Source organism: Cherax quadricarinatus, chromosome 30 (assembly GCF_038502225.1).
Source record: "Cherax quadricarinatus isolate ZL_2023a chromosome 30, ASM3850222v1, whole genome shotgun sequence".
Classification (NCBI taxonomy): domain Eukaryota; kingdom Metazoa; phylum Arthropoda; class Malacostraca; order Decapoda; family Parastacidae; genus Cherax; species Cherax quadricarinatus.
The window spans coordinates 36450623-36470954 of NC_091321.1; positions in this window are offsets into that span (position 1 = coordinate 36450623).

Here is a 20332-nt window from a genome sequence, read left to right on the forward strand (position 1 = left end):
CTTTCCTCTCCACCATCCAACTCTTAGATAGAGCTCAGCTTTTCTCGTGACAAAAAGCCAAACCCTAAACTCAAAGTGAGACAGCAGTCAGTCAGGCTAGCATAGGTCCAAGATACAGGTGGACGGTAGCCTGCATCCCCTCACTAAAAAAAAAAAAAACCTACATCAGGGGATAAAAAAAAAAGAGCGTGAAAAGTGGTTACCACAAATAATATAACATCCTAACCTAAATAAATAAAAATATTAGACTCTAGATAAAGAGTCCGCCAACACATTTTCTTTGCCGGCAATATATTTAATTCTGAGTGAGTATGGTTGCAGTCTTAGCGTCCAGTGTATGAGCCTTGTGTTGTGGTTCTTCATGGCTTGGAGATATACTAGAGGATTGTGATCACTGTAGACTGTGACCACCTGCGATGTCTGGCCCACATAAACATCAGAATGCTCCAAAGCCAGTACCAGCTCGAGGGCTTCTTTTTCAATGGTAGAGTAAGTCCTCTGATGTGGCTGGAACTTGGCTGAAAAGTATGCTACAGGCTGCAACTCCTCATTCTCGTTTTGTAATAGTACTGCCCCAACCCCAGACTCACAAGCATCAACCTGTAATGAAAAAGGTTTGGACAAGTCTGGAGACAAGAGAATGGGTGCAGTACACAATATTCTTTTTGCTTTGTCAAAAGCAGTTTGACAATCTGGGGTCCAATTAAAGGGAACTTTGTGACTGGTAAGAGAGGTAAGAGGGGCTACAATATCTGAGAAATTCTTACAGAATCTTCTGTAAAATCCTATCATGCCTAGGAAACGTTGAAGAGATCTCCTATCATGAGGAACTGGATAATCTTTAATAGCAAGAACTTTAGCAAGTTTAGGTGCAATTTTACCACTACCTACTTCATGGCCTAGAAAAGTGACAGTGGTCTGGCCAAAGGAAGATTTAGATAAATTAACTGTTAAATGGGTACTCTTAAAGGTCTCAAAAAGAGCCTTAAGTCTAAGTAGGTGTTGATCCCAAGTATCAGACACCACAACAATATCATCTAGGTACGCTGCCGTGCCTTCAAGTCCTTTAATAGCCTGATGGATAAGTTTCTGGAATGAAGAGGGGGGATTTTTCATTCCGAAGGGGGTAACTGTGTATTGATAATGACCTCCTGGAATTACGAAGGCAGAGATTTCCTTCGCCTTATCCGTCAAAGGTACCTGATAGTAGCCTTTAAGGAGATCTAACTTTGACACAAAAGTAGCCTTACCCACAAAGTCAATTACGTCATCCAGACGAGGAAAAGGGCAAGCATCTGTAATTGTGACCTCATTCACCTTACAGTAGTCTGTACACATACGAAACCCTCCATCAGCCTTCTTCACAAGGATGCACGGTGAAGCCCATGGACTAGATGACTCCTCCACTAAACCATGCTTTAACAAAAATTCTGCTTCCTGCTGAAGTAGCCTTTGCTTTTCAGAATTAGCTCTGTAGGGGGAGAGTTTAATTGGTTTAGAGTTTCCCACATCTACATCATGATAACCTAACGTACATTTTTTCGGCACATCCGAAAAAATATTAGGATATGACTGTAGAAGCTCAGTTAAAATTGTTGCTTGCATTTCAGATAGTCCCTCCATTAAAGGGCTAGGATCCTTGAGGAGGACAGAATTTGAAAGTTTAATATTAATTTCAGAGATAGAGTGCAAAGAATCAGAGTCGTCCTCAGAGGTAGAGGACAGAGTCATTACTGGGACTTTATCTGGTGTATGGAAATATTTTAATTGATTAATGTGGTAAGTTTTAGTTTTTGAGGTCTTATCAATGGGAGCTACCACAATTTACATCAGATAATCTACTTACAATCTGCATAGGTCCCGTAAATCTAGCTTTCAAGGTGTGGCCAGGTATAGGTTCCTGCACCAACACCTTGTCTCCTGGATCGAAGGAGAGGAATTGTGCACTTCTGTCATACCTCTGTTTCATCTTACTTTGAGCTGTCTTTAGGTTAGCCTTGGCTAACTGACGTGCCACCTGCAACCTTGAAGACGGGTTGTAGAGTGTTGAGCTAACGTCTTCTCCCATCCATCCTTCTTTGAGCACCCGAAGAGGACCTCGTTCATTGTGCCCAAAGAACAGCTCAAACGGACTATACCCTGTAGACTCTTGCACAGTCTCTCGTACTGAGAACGGCAACAAAGGTAGTGATTCATCCCAGTCTGTAGGAAAGTGCATGCAAAAAGTTCTCATCATGGCTTTTAACGTCTGATGGAATCTTTCCAAGGCGCCTTGGGACTGAGGATGATAGGCAGTGGACAAGTTGTGGATTATCCCTAACCTAAACTTCCCTAAATGCTTTGGCAGTAATGAATTTTGTTAAAGCTTTGAGAATAGCTTTAGTATTAATACTGCGCATGGGAATTGCTTCAGGATATCTGGTTACTTTATCCATAATCGTAAATAAATATTGATTTCCAGACTTTGACCTAGGTAGTGGACCTACACAATCTATAATTAAATCTGCAAAAGGTTCTCCACAGCAGGTATAGGTTGGAGAGGTGCAAGTTTAATGGAATGTCCAGGTTTCCCTACTTGCTGACATTCTCGACATCTCCCGGAAGGTCAGTCACTCGGGCATGGAAACAGAGACATCTGGCAATCCTGCAACCTGGGAATAGGAAGGCTTGATCGGGGTCTGTTCACTTGATTTACGAGGCTCCGGCCGGTGTGCCTCATAAAACAACGTGGCTATTCCGAGATCGGAGTCGTCCAAGGATAGGTCAACATTGTCTCCAGACAACCCTTGGGATGTTGCCCGAGTTATGGCCAACACCGGAGAAGAATTACTCATTATAGGTTCAGGACATGCACTAACAGTAGTAATGTTATTACCCAGTAATAACATGGCATCTTTCATGGGGAATCCTTTTGAGACACCTACTGTCAAGTATCCAGTGTAATATTTGCACTGTACATAAATTTTATGCAAAGGGACAGAATATATAGCTCCTCCAAATGCTTCTAATAGGGGTAATATTCCTTCTCTTACAAGTGAGCAATATGCTCCAGTATCTCTAAAGGTCTTTACTTCACTTGTTTCTGAGTTTTCCTGAAGGGAAATAAGACTCTTGCAATAATAAGGGACCATACCTTTTTCTACTTCTCTCGGGGACATGTTACTAGGGATATTAGAGATTTTTCCAGTGGGTTGGGGTTTGTGGGGGCAGTTGGGACGGATAGGACCTACTTAGTTACAAAGGAAGCAGACGACAGGCTCACCCTTTACTCCCTGCTGACGTTGCAAATGGTGTCGTTCTGGCTGGTGTCTCTCTGGATACTGTTGTCGAGATGCACCATGAGTAGTTTACCTCTCCGCAGGTGGACCATAAGTTGAGAAGCATGGCTCACCAGGTGACTTAGTTGGCTGACGTAGACGTTCTCCCTCCGGCTGGCACTTCATTCTCCAAGGTTGACGATCTCTGCTCATGCCAGGCTGTTGAAAAGAGAGACGGGACCGCTCGGACAAGGAGCGGTTAGTATCGAAGGTATCAGCCAACCTGGCTGCCTCCAATGCAGTGGTTAAGTCACGATCCTGCAGAAAGACTCGAACCTCTGGTCCCACAGACTCCAGCAGGTTATCAATCAGAATAAGCTGTACCAGCTCCTCAAAGGTAGAGACACCACTTGCTTTATACCAGCTGGTAAAAGCTTTGGTTTGCTGTCTCACAAAGTCCACTAGGGATTGACCAAGCTGTCGTCTGCCTAACTTTACATTTACATTTACAGAATGCGAAAACTGCCTCCTTTCTCTTTCCCTATCAAATTCTTCCCTTGCGAATGCTCTCTGTTCCCTAGTTTGCTCAAGATTGATTTTTGCCAGCTCAAGTGCCAACGACGCTGATTCACCTTGAGACAACCCAGCTGCACTATACTGACCATTTTGCTCCGTAGGTGTATCATCTTCCTCCTGCGAGAACATAGTAGTTTTTGCCCTAGCTCCCGGAGAGGGAGGAGTCTGATGTGCCATCTCTTCTTCTATAAGTTTGTCAGCAATCAGTGAACGCTGTTGCGCAGCTGTGAGAGTGCGTTTGTATTTAATGCCAAAGGAACGAGCAGTTTTCCAACAACGCTGTAAGATAAGATAAGATAAGATAAGATTTCGTTCGGATTTTTAACCCCGGAGGGTTAGCCACCCAGGATAACCCAAGAAAGTCAGTGCGTCATCGAGGACTGTCTAACTTATTTCCATTGGGGTCCTTAATCTTGTCCCCCAGGATGCGACCCACACCAGTCGACTAACACCCAGGTACCTATTTGCTGCTAGGTGAACAGGACAACAGGTGTAAGGAAATGTGTCGAAATGTTTCCACCCGCCGGGAATCGAACCCGGGCCCTCCGTGTGTGAAGCGGGAGCTTTAACCACCAGGCTACCGGGCCACAATTTAGGGACAATTTAGGTAGGTTATGCAAACTATATGCCGACACCAGATGTCTGACTCGTCTAGGTGGCATAAGTTATTCGCTATGCACAGTACGATTGCAGAATACCCCAATGTAACACGTTAATTTGCAGATGCCGCTTAGCTATGCACAGTACGATTTCAGAATACGCATACAAGCAAAGCCGACTGCAAAATTCTCCACACCGAACAGGCTAGTAACAACTGACACGCAAAATTTGTAAAGCAATGCCAGACAGCTACACTGTTCTAGAAGATTGACCGTAGCGAAGCGAGCACACCGAACAAGCTAGTAGCGAGCTGTTGAACGATCACACAATAACAAGGCTGACCATAACAGTAACTGACACGCAAAATTTGTAAAGCGTAGGCAAAGCTAATGCAATGCCAGACAGCAAGCTGCACAATGTTCCTGCTACGAGCTTCATCCTAAGCTCAACCGTTTCTCTAAGTCCAGCTCCAGATTCCGGATAGGCCCCCATAATACAACCCAGGATTCCAAAGGGCCTGTTATCCCGGGTGTAATGGGAGCAAAATAAACACAGCAGAAAAAATTTAGACTTATATTATCCTTCACCAATTTAGAACAGCAATATGTACACTATGTACAGTGATAAGAATAGTGCACTCCACGGTAAGCAAGGTAGAAATAGAAGCCACAAGATAGCAGACCGTGCTTCAACCAGCTCTAGAATGGGAATGACAAGGGCAGACAGGAGAGTGGTACCCACATAACCTCTGCAATTGCCAAAACCATCTTATTGGCTAGAACCTGGTCACTAGTTGAACGACGGGGCCCCATCATCAACTCTTAGCAACCTGGCTCGCTGGTTGTGGGAGATAGCCTGTAAATGAGGGTGTGTACATGCGCCGAATAAAGGTTACGTACTCTTTGCATGCCACAGTGTACACAAGTGAAGCAAACTCTTCCACTCAACCAATCACAGTTGGTGTTCGACTAGGAAGTGTCCTTGGCCCATTCCTCTTTCTCCTTTACTTCAATGACCTGCCAAATGCATCACAGCTACTCAAACCCATATTATTTGCAGATAACACAACATACGTCTTCTCTCACCCAAACCCAGTCATACTGTGTTATGGGGCTATAGGACCCAACATGTATTTATAAGTAACAGTTATTATAATAATACCTAATTATATTGAATTGATGGGGACTTTGCTCTAAATGTCAGAAGGACTGATCAACCTTATGACTGAGAGGCAGCTGGGTCAAACCTATTTTTCTCAATATAATAGGTTATACTATAGACGCATAAACACACAATTTAAATAAGTAGTTTATAAAGTTGTATTTCTTTTTGTAAAAGGAAAATTAAGAGGTGGTAGAATTGTGGTAACTGGAGAATTGTGCTTGGCAACAGTCTTTTGTTTTGGTGGGAGGAGCTTAGCCAGGCTCTCTCTCTCTCTCCCTCTCACTGACTCTCTCTCTCTGTGGCTGACCTTCAACCTGGCAGGATCTCTGGGTCCTTCTCCTATCTTTTGGGGCATCATGTGTGCTCCAGGGGTGAGTTTTTATAATTTAAGTTGTGGCCACCATACCCAGGGTGACTAAAGTGTGTCAAAACACTGGTTAGCCAGAGTTATGTCAAGAGAGAAGGACAAAAGTTAATAAGGTATACCATGTGGGAGAACAGCTATGCAGTGTGTAGATCGTTGTTTTGAAAATGTGAGGCTGTAATTGTATATTCTGTACATATCTATTGAGAATACAGTTATATTTTTATAGTAGTAGTTTACATAACCTGTGAAGAGGGCTGGTGAGAGGGTATCAGAGACACTCAGGATGATCAGCCATGATGTAAGTATTACCCCTAGACAAATAAGGCCATTAAGTAAAAGCTACCCCACACTAGAACATGTAGTGAGAACCTTACCATCCAAGAAATAAGGGAAACCAACGTAACATGGGAGCTTGACCGGGAGAGTTATTTGACTGCTAAAATAACTCAAAACATTCTTGAACTATATGTGCTGGTATGGGGTAATAACAGTTGCATGTTTCTGGTAGAAGATTTACCAAGGTGGGTCAGTGGAAGTGTTGTTTTCATATATTAGTTTATAGGTTGTTTTTCTCCTAAGGTGGGGGAAAGGGAGTAACACATTTTTGTTGTGGTTATGGTAAGTGCTATGTGCATAGTTTACATTCAATTTGTGTTATTTTATGTGCCTGTGGGAAAACTTTGTCCACTGATACTGTAAGAGGGAAGCAAGTGTTTAAAGATAAAACTATGTCAGAAGATGAGTCTTCAGATTTTTTAGGCTTCAGGGAAGAAGGTAATAATTCATCAGTAAACATGCCTGTTAACAGTGAACATGAGGGATCACCTACTCCAGGTGATATGGAAATGGAGAGAATGAGACTGAAATTAGCTGTACTAGAGGCTGAAATGAAATTAATGAAAGCTAAGGAGGAAGAACGTCAAAGATTAGGAGGTTCTGAACAAGAGCCTGAGCAGTACTTTAACATAACTAAAGCTGCAAATTTTGTCCCTAAGTTTACAGAGAGTGACCCAGATAGATATTTTTCTTTTTTTGAGAAGACTGCTTTGGAGCAAGGATGGCCCAAACAGAAGTGGGCTACCCTAGTTCGCACACAACTTGTGGGTAAAGGATTCCAGAGAGTAGAGACTCTGGAGGGGCAAGATTTTTCTGATTATGATAAGATTAAAGAGGAAGTATTGCTTGCATACCAAATGATACCTGAGAAATATAGACAAAAGTTCAGGAATCAAAAATTTCAGGATGGGCAGACCTTAACTGAGTTTGGGAATGAGAAACTGTTCCTTTTTAAGAAATGGGTTTGTTCTAAAGGAGTTAATAAAGACTATAACAAATTAGTAGATCTGATGGTTCATGAGGAATTGTACAATACAATCCCTGTTGACCTCAGAGAATATTTGGAGGACAAAAACCCAGATAATCTTTCAGAAGCACTGGATCTAGGTGACTGATTTTTGGCTCGCAGGGAATTGGTAAGTAAAAACAGTCATGCTGCTTCTGAAAATTTCCCCACTCATTCTAAACCTTATTCCAAGTCTTATGGTCATAAAGGTAAGTGGGACAAGAATATTCTGGAACAAATGAAGGCTGAGGTGCCCTATAAAATAGAAGGAAAAGGTAAGTCAGCTGGAGTTCAAAGTTTACCTAGACAATCAGATAATGTTTCAGGTCCTCGAGTAAACAGTACCAGTCCTACACCAAATGGTAAAAATACCTTTAAGAGTTATGCCTGTTACTACTGTAACAAAACTGGACACACTCAAAAGTTTTGCTGGTCAAGGCGGCGAGATCAGGAAAGGGAGGAACCACCCCAGAGGACTCTAACTGCAGAGATACATCCAGTTGCCTGCATTAGGTCTTCAAGGCAAGGTGAGGAGGAGCCTTTGGATCTAGACCCCAGGATGTGTATATTTTCTAGTAGGTCCGCAGTTGGTTTGCAAAAGGATGTAGGCAGAGTTGAGAACATACTGTCCTTGAGACATGGATGTAGCACCTACTCTTTGCTACGTGCTGGAGTGCTGCCAGTGTCTAAGGATACCTATACTGGGGTAGATATATTGTTGAAGGGCATTACGGGTTCAACCATAAGGACACCTGTACACAAATTATGGGTAGAATCTGCATACCAAGTTGGCTATCTCCCTGTAGGCGTCTCAGATGAAATTCCCTTCGAAGGGGTCGACCTCTTATTAGGGAATAATGTTATGGGCCTGTTAGACAGTGAGGAACAACTAGTTTGGGGGAAACCAAGTCCGAAATGTTGGGAGGAAATGGCTAGGAAAACCCTGCCAGACCTTCTCCCTGATGGTTCCACCATGAGAAGCATGGCTCATGATCATGCTACCAACAGTCTTCATGATATTTCTCATGAGGATGGTGAGGGCTTAAGTTTGGTAACTCTGCTTTCTGATGTTGAACTGCAGTCAACTGAAGAAAAGGATGTTCCAGCCAGAGCTGAGCATGATTGGAGAATGGATCAGTTAAATAGTGTGAGAGAGGCTGCACCTGCTAGGGTGCAATTAATTTTTGTGCAGGAAAATGTCGCTGTTGCTGAGGAAGAGATTTTACAGTTAAATAAGTGTTTTCATTTCAGGGAGGAAACTCTTATAAAGAATTCACCTCTGTTTGCAGTATCGATGGAAGGAGAACAAGGGCTTTGTCCCCAGGTGGTGATGTCCAAGGTTTCCAGGCATTTCTTCTGGTCTCAGCTGAGGGAGACTGTCAGAGAGTATATTGAGACCTGTCATGTCTTTCAATTTATAGGGAAACCTAGTCGAAGTATTAACCCTGTTCCCCTTCAGGCTATTTCAGCACCAGGTGAACTCTTCAGCAAGCTGGTAGTAGATGTACTTGGTCCATTCCCAAGGACCAAACTGGGAAATGATTATTTACTCACAAATATTTGCTCCACTACCAGGTACCTGGAAGCAGTCCCTCTGCATAAGATAACTGCTCATGTAGTCTTAAGGGTTTTGATGAAGTTCTTTTTTCATGTTGGTTTTCCACAAGCAGTACAAACAGATCAAGGGCCTAACTTTACTTCAAAGTCTTTTAGAAATGTTTTGAAGGGACTAAAAGTAGAGCCTCAGTGTTCAACTGTGTATCACTCTCCATCTCAAGGGGAAATAGAGAAATTACATCAAACCCTCAAGACAATGATGCAAGCCTATGGAATAGACAATACTAACAACTGGGATGAGAGGATCCCTTTCTTTGTATTTGCTGAGTGGGGAAGCACTCTGGAATCTCTGAGCTATTGGCTTGGGGAGGATGGTGATGCTCCCCCCTCGGAGCTTTTTCTCAGTTTCAGACACTGTTTGGCTCGTATGAGGTGGATGGTACCAGTGAACGTGCTCATTAACCAGACCAGGATGATGATGTGGGACCATAATGTGGACCATGATACTCTGGAGGCTGGAGAGGAAGTGCTGATACTGGAGCCAATTCATGTGAAAATCTGTATGGCAAGTTGCTGTGAGCTGAACATGTTGTGGGGGAAGTTCCCAGGGGTTAGATATAAAACCCACACCCCTGAGCAGAAAAAGAATGAGTATAATGTACACAGTAACCGGTCAAAGGGTTTGAAGTTGTGTCAAAAATTCAGAGAGACCAATGTTTTAATGGAATGTAAAGGGCTGCAAAACAATAATCTGTATGAAATACCAAAAGCGTATTTAAGAAATAACATGTGTGTAAAAGATTTTGGGAAATGCATGCTTGGGTTTAATGAGAAAAATGTTGGAGAGTTGGCTCAGCCACCTTGGAACTTTATAAAAGTTTGGGATGTCAGTAATGGGGAAAAATTGAAACTCCATGAGGAAATTGTTAAGGAAACTGAGCCAATTCAACAATTTTTGTGTGGGAAAAATCTGTATGAAAAATTGGAGATGGAGGAAGAAGTGAAATTCTTCCAACACCAGTTTGTAGTGCTTAGTGAGAGTCAGTGGGCATTCCCATGCTTCATGGTTCCCAAATTAGATGGCACCCTGGGCATAAACACTGACTACCACAGAGTACGTTTAACAACTAAGGTTTACAGAATTAGAAAGATTGATACTTATGCACTAAAAGATGCAAACATTTTAAATAAGCTAAAACATGGAAGATGTGACTTCCATGGTCTGTGTTCAAGCACCATTTTAATGTGTGTAATGCAAATTGTGTTCATTGTGTGTTTAAAATTTGTGTGTGAGATGGAACGTGATGGTATTTGTGTAAACTTGATGTATCCAACCTGGGTGCAAAGAGATGTCTTTGGTGTTTGTTGTTGCACTGCGAGAGGTTGCAGAACTGTTACTGTCTATGAACAACCTTCTAAGTTTAAATGTCAACATTTTACCACAGGAAAGAAAATTTTCATTTTGGGGCTGGCTATTCAGCATTTGTACATGTCTCAGGATCTCTTCATCCTGTTCCTGTGTATAGTGACTAAAATCAGACTCTTAAAATGGGCTTTGTTCCTACAGCCTTTTAATTTGGAAGTCAAATATATAAAAGGCTCAGAGAATGTGGTTGCTGATGCCCTCTCTAGATGTTTCATGTAGATGCATGGTGCGTACTTTGTACATAGTGTTTGTCTTGTGCTGACCTTGTTGTTTTTGCAGTGGTGAACTTTCAGTGAGCCTGAGTACTCTCTACCAGCCATCTGATTGTGAAGGAGTGAGACAGAGCCAAAAGTGTGACGAGGGTCAGGGTGTACGTAAATGTGAGTTGAGGCAGTGGTTGACAACCTTCGGTAACATGAGACGTTCAGGAAGGTATGTGATGTTGTGTCTTGGTGTGCTCTATATACAAAACGACCCGACGGTTTGCCTTTGTGGTCCCCTGGACCCCTCCATGTTCTATGACAGCCTCCTCTTCATAAGTTTGGAGGATCTGTGTGGAGTGGGACCTCGGAAGATGGGCTTGAGTGCCTGACCATGTTAAGGATCGTGAGTGTTGACTGGAAGTCTCACTGTTTGGTTCGACCACCAAGTGAGAGACACCTTGACATGTTTTGTGAAGTTTCCTGCCTGGTGTACACCTGACTGCTCTGGGTTTGGCTCTACTCTCGTCTCCTGATCAGGAAGATGCCACCCTGGAATACCAGTTGCTTGCTGGATTACCGCAGCAGAGGCACAGGCCTGTTGGTGCGGGCTTTCACAGTGGGCATTGTGTGCAATTTTTGCATTGTAATGTGTATTGTTTAAAAGCCACTAAAATTGTAAATAGTTACACCCTTGAGTATATGGGTATGGTTAAAATGCTTTTCTAAAAAATTCTGCAATCTGTTGTAAATAACAGTAAAGTGAAGAGTAGTTATGGTGCTAGGAAATATGTAGCATTTCTAGTAGTCTTGTTTACCGCCTTCAGACTTAAGCAATATACTTTTTACTAGCCGTATCCTGAGGGACACGGCTAGCTTTTGTGAGACTTCATCTGGAGGTGGGGGTGTTATGGGGCTATAGGACCCAACATGTATTTATAAGTAACAGTTACTATAATAATACCTAATTATATTGAATTGATGGGGACTTTGCTCTAAATGTCAGAAGGACTGATCAACCTTATGACTGAGAGGCAGCTGGGTCAAACCTATTTTTCTCAATATAATAGGTTATACTATAGACACATAAACACACAATTTAAATAAGTAGTTTATAAAGTTGTATTTCTTTTTGTAAAAGTAAAATTAAGAGGTGGTAGAATTGTGGTAACTGGAGAATTGTGTTTGGCAACAGTCTTTTGTTTTGGTGGGAGGAGCTTAGCCAGGCTCTCTCTCTCTCTCCCTCTCACTGACTCTCTCTCTCTGTGGCTGACCTTCAACCTGGCAGGATCTCTGGGTCCTTCTCCTATCTTTTGGGGCATCATGTGTGCTCCAGGGGTGAGTTTTTATAATTTAAGTTGTGGCCACCATACCCAGGGTGACTAAAGTGTGTCAAAACACTGGTTAGCCAGAGTTATGTCAAGAGAGAAGGTCAAAAGTTAATCAGGTATACCATGTGGGAGAACAGCTATGCAGTGTGTAGATCGTTGTTTTGAAAATGTGAGGCTGTAATTGTATATTCTGTACATATCTATTGAGAATACAGTTATATTTTTATAGTAGTAGTTTACATAACCTGTGAAGAGGGCTGGTGAAAGGGTATCAGAGACACTCAGGATGATCAGCCATGATGTAAGTATTACCCCTAGACAAATAAGGCCATTAAGTAAAAGCTACCCCACACTAGAACATGTAGTGAGAACCTTACCATCAAAGTAATAAGACATACCAACGTAACATACTGTCTAACATTGTTAATGCCGAATTGAAGAAAATATTTACCTGGATGATGGCAAATAAGCTTACCCTCAATACTGACAAAACTTATTTCATTCAGTTTGGAAACAGAGCTGCAAATGTTCCACTTAGCGTATCAACCATCACAGGACTCACAGAGGAAAAATTTCTAGGAATTCACCTTGACAGTAGCCTCGAATTCCAGACACACATACAACAAATTTCCAAGAAAATCTCGGAGACAGTAGACATACTTTCAAAGATACGGTACTATGTTCCACAATCAACTCTGCTTGCACTATATCACTCACTCATCTACCCTTATCTCACATATGGAATTTGTGCATGGGCATCAACAACATTAAATCACCTTAGACCACTAATAACCCAGCAAAAGGCTGCAGTCAGAATGATAAATTCCCACTCCTGACAGCATTCTCCACCAATATTCAAAAGTCTGAAACTGCTCACCGTTAAGAATATCCATACTTATGTGCCTACTACATACATAGAACACTACACTCAAACATAAACCCTCCACTCAAACTTCTCCTCACCAACCTTAACAGGACACACAACCACAACACATGCCACAGATCTCTTTTTGATATACCTCGTGTCCATATCACACTGTAAAAACTCTATGCACATAAAGGGCCCCAAAATTTGGAATTCATTACCAGTAAATACTAAAGCAACCAGGGCTGAACACCAATTTAAGGCTCTTCTCAAAAACCGCCTACTCACCCTAAACTAAATATTCAATACTCAATATTTACCTTTACCAAAATTATCTCCCAATTACTTAATTCTTAAAACTTCAAATTTAGACGCCCAAAGTTCATACATTGTCGTATAAATACCTACCCAAATCAATACTGCCTTACTCCCAATTGCAGCATTCTCATACTGTAAACTACTTTCAACAACTCACAATGTTATATTCCCATAATATAAGTTTAATATTTATTATTGAAATTACTGTAATTAGAGTAAAATTACTGTCTACTATAAACAAAAAATGATGTACAACTTAAACAAACTATGATCAATTTCTTTAGTATTAAGTATTCAGTAAGCCATTAAATTGTCTGTCCATAATGCCTGGGCATGATGGTGGCTCTCTTTGTACTGCAACTCATTATTGTAATTTCATAATCTCAATGTAATCTTGCAAAGAAATAAAACTTGTTTGTTTTGTTTGACGATTTGGCATCATAACAAAGTGGGAGGAGCTTATACACAGTCCGGCAGCCAATCAGGAAGAATATGGAACATTTGCTTATGTCAATCAATCAATCAAGTTTACAATGCGGGGTTTACAGATTTTGGTTATTGTGTGGTTTACATGTAATAAAATACTAATTACAGAGGGGGGCCACTAGGACACCTAGCATGGCTAGGCAATTATGGAGTAAGTTGACTAAATACTAAGTGACTAAATACTAGTTTGTGAGTCTAGCAATGTGAATGCTTTTGTTTCGGCACATTGGATTATCACAGGCAAACTTATGACTATTTAGGAATCATTATTTTAAGATTAAGATTGGTATTTCTGTGCTTATAGTCAAATGGGTGAGTGAGTGTAAGTGTGAACCACCAGATGGTTTTTATGTAGTTAGTTGATGGGGTGTATCAGGGAGAAAAGATGTTTTCTAACGGTAGTTTTGAAGGTGATGAATGTGTTTGCAGTTCCAGAGTTTTCAGGTAGGGTGTTCCAGATTTTAGGGCCTTTGACATACATTGAATTTTTATAAAGGTTTAGTCGGACACTGGGAATGTCGTAGAGATGTTTGTGTCTGGTGTTATGCCTGTGGGTCCTGTCACAACTATTAAGATAGCGTTTTAGGTCAAGGTTAATATTGGAATTTAAGGTCCTGTAGATGTAGATTGCACAGTAGTAAGTGTGGATGTTCTGAACAGAGAATAAGTTTAGATCTATGAAGAGTGGGGGGTTGTATTGCCAGGGATGGGATTTAGTGATTATTCTTACTGCTGCTTTTTGTTGGGTCATTATTGGCTTTAGGTGTGTTGCTGCAATTGATCCCGAAGCCCAAATAGCATAGGTGAGGTATGGATAAATGAGTGAATGGTATAGTGTGAGAAGGGCATTTTGCGGCACGTAGTATCGTATCTTGGAGAGGATCCAAACTGTTTTGGATACTTCTTTTGTTATGTGTTGGATATGGGTGCTAAAATTCAGGTTGTTGTCGAGGTATAGGCCCAGGAATTTGCCCTCATTATGTCTGGCAATTAGAGTATTGTCGATCTTAATGTTAAGTTGCACAACACCTGCTCTGCTATCAAACATAATATAGTAGGTTTTTTCAGTGTTAAGTTTATTGGCTGTCATCCAAATCGATATTTTGAGCAGCTCCTCGTTAACAATGGTGTGGAGGGTGGCAAGATTAGGATGAGAGATAACATAAGTCGTGTCGTCAGCAAAGATAATGGGTTACAGGTGTTGGGATACGTTTGAAAGATCATTGATGTAAATGAGGAAGAGCAGGGGACCAAGGACACTTCCCTGCGGAACTCCAGTATCAAGTGGCCGTGTTGATGATGCTGTGTCTTAATGGTGACATACTGATACCTATTAGTAAGGTAGGATTTGAAATATGCGAGCATGTGGCCTCTTATACCATAATGGTCAAGTTTGTGGAGTAGGATGCCGTGGTCTACTGTGTCAAAAGTAATGAAATAGCATGTGAAAGGACATGGGCCGCTCACTTATACAATAATGGTGGGACATGACACAGATTCCCTGAGTTATTTTTAGGTGACTTTATAATCTCGGTGACTTCAGTGGGCTCAGTTGGTACAAGATAGAAGGAATTTGGAAAATTCCCATCTAGGTAGTCCCCAGCATGGGCGTTAGTACGTGAGATTTTACTGGCAAGATTAGATCCTATGGTTGAGAAGAAGTTGTTTATCTTGTTAGCTGTATCAGTGGGATGCAGTGTTGTTTCATTAGAAACCATACCACGGGTTGGGATAGAACCTGCGATCAGAGAGTCTCAAAACTCCAGACCATCACGTTAGCCACTGGACCAGCTAGCCACAATAGGATTCGTACAACTAGGTATATTTCTACACCATAGGAAGGTTAGCATAGGCACCACTGACCACAAATGCAAGTTTTTACAGACGAATCTCCAGCTAGTGTTGAAGATATTGGCCTTACCAGCTATGTTTATATAAATATAGGAAACACTTAGCTGATAAATGACAGCAAATCGTCTACACAGCCGCCCCTGCAGGCGAGGTCTAGAAGCTGTCGAAACCATCTCAACATGGGCTGTTAAGAGATACAATTTGTAAGTATAAATTACCCCTAGGGGGTGTTATGTCAGCATATTTCATTCGATGATGGCTGACGAAATACCTACTTGTTTGGACTCAAAAGTCCACACCTTACTGCCGATTATAGGTTGATTACAAACTCCTTGTGACTCAAGAATTGCGCAATCCCCCGATCTACAAGAAATTCGTAACATACCTTGCTCTTTGTAACGTGAGCTATGGTGTTCTCAACACCTTCGACAGGTATCGGTGACTTGATAGAAGCTGAAGTGTCCTTGGATGTCCACATCTTCCATTGTCTAGGAAACGCACACTGGTACACTATGTTCCACAAGATTTGTCTTTATTGTTCACAATGTATCACAAGAGAAGCTGATCACACTTCTCTTAAGTGTTTATTGTGTTTGAGACACTTGTTCACACTAACGCACAGATCAGTATCCTGGCATCAGTGTCACTCTCCCTAGAGTCAAAGATAGTCTGGCGTCGCCACACCGCCCCAAGCCGTCACTCCCTAGCACAAAAAAAAACACTGACCTAGTACCTTTCATCCTTGTCACCTCCTCGATGAAGCAAAGCAGAATGTTTGTTTCTTGCTGTCTTAAGCATAGACAACAATGTACACTATCTTTACTATGGTAATAAAGTGGGAGCAGGATTTTCCTTAATTGTCCTGCTAAGTAAGAGATGTATAGTCTCTTATAAAAATACACTTTGCAACACTGCTGCAAGGAGCAGAGGTCACTTGACTACGTGGCATAGCATCTGTGATCAATTACTCACTCTAGCAGTAAACAAGATGCTCGCCCCTTCTGAGAGGGCTTGGCCCCTCAGGGCTGAAAGGGGCTGAAGGGGCTGAAAGGGCTGAAGGGGGCTGATAACCTCCTCCTGGAGAAAATTTCTCCACACTGGGGGGCGGCGGAGGTTCGCTGCAGGTGAACTGTTCATCACTTAACATTAATTTGATTTTCTCACTCGCCACCACTGCTGCTTGTCTTTTCTGAACAGCTTTAGTCTGTGTGGTTTCTGGAGAATCACTAATTTTGTTTTCAACACTGTGTAATTCTAACGGCACTAGTTTATTTATTGTCCGCTTATTCACTACACCTTTGTTCAAAACATCAACTGTCCTGATGATTCCATTTGCATCAGGATATATGTTCACAATTTTTCCAAGTGGCCATTGGGACCTCGGACCATCATTGTCGATAATTACTATGTCACCAGGTCTTAAGGACTTATGATTTTCAGGAACACCAGCTCCATAGAAGTGTTCTCTCAATGAGGTGAGATAGTCTTCTCGCCAAATTTTCTCCCAATATTCAATCACTTTATTAAGATGTTTGAATTTACGTCTGAGTTGCTCAGGTTCGAAATAAGTAGGATCCTCTATGATTTCTTTATCATTCATGGGAGGAACAGGTTCGAGCCTTCTGCCATGGAGTAAATGAGATGGACTTAACAATTCTAAATTGTCCAGATCATCGGTAACATAAGTTAGAGGTCTGTTGTTGACTCTATTTTCTATTTCAGTCACAACTGTACAGAATTCTTCTAAGTCGATTCTCTGACGATGAAGAGTCTTCCTTAAACAACGTTTTACAAAGCCGATCATTCTTTCATAAAATCCGCCGTGCCATGGAGATTTAGGAGGAATGTATCTCCAACGACAACTGCGTTGATTCAGCATCTGTTGTACCTCTGGTTGATCAAAGATCTTGCTTATATAAGCAGCACCAGCAACAAAGTTCGTTGCATTATCTGAAATCATCAGTCTGGGACACGCACTTCTGGCTGCAAACCTTCTGAATAATTTGATAAAAGTTTCAGCAGACATGTCAGTGGCTACTTCTAGATGTACTGCTCTAATCGTAGCACAAGTGAACAAACAGATGTACACCTTGATGGGAACTTTGTCAACTGTTTTGGTTAAAATTATTGGTCCAGTGTAATCTACACCTGTCACCTCAAATGGAGTGATATGACAAACTCTTTCAGAGGGATATGGAGGTGGACCTGGATACTGACATACTCGCATATCGCAGTGACGACAAGTAATACAGTCCCTTATTTGTTTTTTCACACTTTGTCGACCTTGAGATATCCAGTAGGATTGTCGTATATGACAAAGTGTGTCAGCTACCCCACCATGTAACACGTTACTGTGGGCGTTTTGAACAATCAGTTTTGTTAGCCAATGATTCTTGGGGATCAATATTGGATGTATGGCTTCTTTAGGTAGTGAAGAATTATGAATTCTTCCTCGACATCTCATAATCTTTTCTGAGTCGAGATAAAGTCCTAAAGAATTAATCATAACAGGTTTCTTTGGGGATTTATCTTGTGTTTCTAGAAATTTATATTCTGTAGAGAAAACATCTTTCTGTATTAGTTTCATCCAGTATTTAATGGTTTCAAGACATTCATAATCAGGTTTTATTCCTTTAATGAATTTATGGACAAGAGCTGTAACTCTTAATAATTTACCCAAAGATGAGTATTTAGACTCATCAATGACTCTTTCTGTTGTGGCTCCTGCAGTATTTACACAACTTATTTCTGCTGTGTTCAAGCAGACTGTTTCTTTTGGCATAATGTGTGCTTTTTGCTGAGGCCAGTTATTTTCATCAGAGAGCCAGTTCGGTCCGTGGAGCCATAATTTATTATCCACAAATTTCTTGAGTGGGACACCACGTGACAACATGTCAGCTGGATTCTCTTGGGTAGAGACGTGAAGAAAGAGATAATCTCTCTGCATCTCTTTTATTTCTGCTACTCTGTTCTGTACATAGACCAACTTACTCTTATTATTTCTTAACCACTGGAGAACTGCCTCATTATCACTCCAGATCACGGTTTTTTGAATATTGAGATGATCAAGTACTTTGTTGAGATAGACAGCTAATTTTGTACCTACATAGAGTGCTGTCAGTTCCAATTGTGGTACTGTTCTGACCTTCAAGGGTGCTACCCTGGCCTTTGAAGTAATTAGTGTACTTCCTTCAGCATTACTCATGTAAGCTACAGTGCCATAACCTTTGGTTGACGCATCACAGAACACATGTAATGTGTACTTGTTTCCCTCTTGACCTATTTGTCTGGGAAGTTTAATTTGATGAAGTTGTTTAAACTCCTTGGATATTTCATCCCATGCTTGACTCATTTCTAGAGGCAAGTTCTCATCCCAACCAATTTTGAGTTTCCATGCATCTTGCATAAGCATTTTACCCTTTATGGTAATTGGTGAGACGAGTCCTAGAGGATCAAAACATTGTGATACCTCTGACAGTAAACTACGTTTAATGAGTGTACTGCATGATTTATTGTTTATCTTTTTGAGACTCAAAGTATCTTCCTGTGTGTTCCAATTAAGTCCCAGCATATTGTTGCAATCAGGAATTTCAGATTCAGGGAAATCTTCTTTGATAAGTTCCCTTAATTGCTTTGAATTTGTATTCCACATCCTTAGAGGCATATTTGCTTCTTTCATCTCCTTGTTAGCTTCTCTGTATAAGGATTTCAAATCCTCCTCTTTATTCACAGTACCTTGAAGATTGTCGACATAGAAACTTTTCTTTGATATTTCTTTGAAGGGACTTTCAGATTTTTTCAAATGTGTATTTAGAGTAGTTTCTAGTAAGAATGGAGAGGATGTTGCACCAAATAATACTGATTTGAAACGATAAGTTTTCACAGGACTTTGAGGATCATGTGGATTTTCAGGCCACAAGAATCGAGTATAATCTCTATCTATTTCTTGTAGTCCTACTCTTAAGAAAGCTTTGGAAATATCAGCCGTGTAGGCATATGGGTTTGTGCGAAATTTCATAAGCACGTCTCCAAGCTTCTCAGTTAGTGAGGGTCCGGTCATCAGACAGTCATTAAGACTTGCTACATCTTTATTTGCACGTGCGCTGCAATTATATACAACACGTAGTGGAGTGGTTCCAGAATCTTTTCTGACTCCATGGTGTGGGAGATAATGAGCTTCTGTCTTCAACTTATCTTCGACTATTTCCTCAATGAATTTATTGTCCAACTGTTCTTGTATGATATTATCATAAACAGTCAGTAGCTCTGGATTCTTCCTGAGCTCATGTATTTGTGCTTTCATCTGTCCGAAAGCCATGTGATAATTGCTAGGTAGATGTGGTGGATTTAATTTCCATGGTAACCTAACCCAATACTGTCCATCTTTATATTTGACAGTGTCCAAATATTGGTTATAAGTCTGAGACTCTTGTGGGCTTGGTTTATTTACATCAATACCTATCGCATCTAAATCCCACAACTTATCAACTGGTTCATTCATTTCTTCCAGTAATGATAATTTTTGCTGTGGTACATGATCAGCGGTTATTCTCGTAACTAGTACATTTTCCACTGAATCAATATCAGCTTCTTTCCCACTTTGAGAGGGAATGGGACCCCATATCATGTGGCCTCCTGCTGTTTTCAGCAAGTGAACATCATATTTACTTACTATATTTTGCACAAAACAGTGATAATAATCACTTCCAATGATTAAATCAATTGGATTAATTGTGTCCGTCTGTATATCAGGACAGGCTAACTTGACCTTAGCTGCTTTCAGTGTTGCAACTGTTTCTTTTAATCCCTGGATCTGCACAGACTTAGGCAAATCATCTACTACCACAGCTTCTACATTCTTTTTCCTGTTTCCTAGACCAACAGTGATTTTGGATAGGTCATATGTCTGTTTACCAGAATTGTGGAAAAAACCAGCTATATCTAACTGTATTTTGGCATAGGGTTGTTTATTCAGTTTCTGCAACACTGTTC